We start from the raw sequence: 1,074 nt of genomic DNA, 5'->3' as shown, positions 1-1,074 counted from the left end.
GTCAGCTCGACACTGCAGGATCAGAGATAGAACATAGTCGAAGCACACAGTACACTAGAGACGGAGGGGAGTTCGTGCTGCTGCAGGGACACTGCACCCTGTTCAGGGATGAGGCCCGCCGTTTGGTTGTATCGTCTGGGTGGCCGGTGAGGGCGAGAGATGCTCTTTGATGCAGGTCTTGGCACGGGTACTATAATGGACGGGCCACTCATCGTTGGTAAAAGAACTCCCAAAGTTGCTACTGATTTGGCTGACAACCATGAATATCTAAGATGTAAACAATGTTTAATTTCAACAGTCAGGAGACTACTGATATCACTCACTCAGCTGCGCGATTCCTTATTAAAATCACCAAGGACATGAAAATTATATTGCAATAGCGTCTAATTTCGTCAATATCGTCATCTTTCTCATGATTATGGTGGACATATTTAATTCCCAGGTTGTACAGTATTTTCTCTCAATGGACTTCCACGGCTGCGTTTAGACAAGCAACCCAATTCTGATCTTTTTTTATTTTTACTTATTGGTCTTTTGACCAGTTAGATCAGGCCTGAAAAACATCTGGTGTCAAAAAATCTGATGTGATTGGTCAAAAGACCAATTAGCGGACAAAAAAGATCTGAATTGGGCTGCTTGTGTAAACAAGGCCCACGGCACGAGGATTACACAAGAAAGTAGGCCTATAGTTTGAGTGTGTACAGTCCCCGCCCAACAGTTAGACCTATTGTGTTTGTGTAATGAAATGTAATGTAAAATTGCAAAGTAAGGGATCATTTTCTTTCAATATTTTGTAGCCTGGTTATAGACCTATAGACATACAGAGTGACAACATTGCAAATATTGTCAGATTCATTGTCTGACAAGACTGGATAAAGGGAACATAGTACACATACAGTATACCCTACAATCACTTTTTTTACTTTAACATACAGTGCATTCGGAAAGTATTCCGACCCCTTGACTTTTTCCAACTTTTGTTACATTACACCCTTATTCTAAAATGGATTTAAAAAAAATCCTCAGCAATCTACAGACAATACCCCATAATGACAAAGCGAAAACAGGTTTAGA

Source organism: Salvelinus sp. IW2-2015, linkage group LG22, assembly GCF_002910315.2.
Source record: "Salvelinus sp. IW2-2015 linkage group LG22, ASM291031v2, whole genome shotgun sequence".
Classification (NCBI taxonomy): Eukaryota; Metazoa; Chordata; class Actinopteri; order Salmoniformes; family Salmonidae; genus Salvelinus; species Salvelinus sp. IW2-2015.
This window is presented reverse-complemented; position numbering follows the sequence as displayed.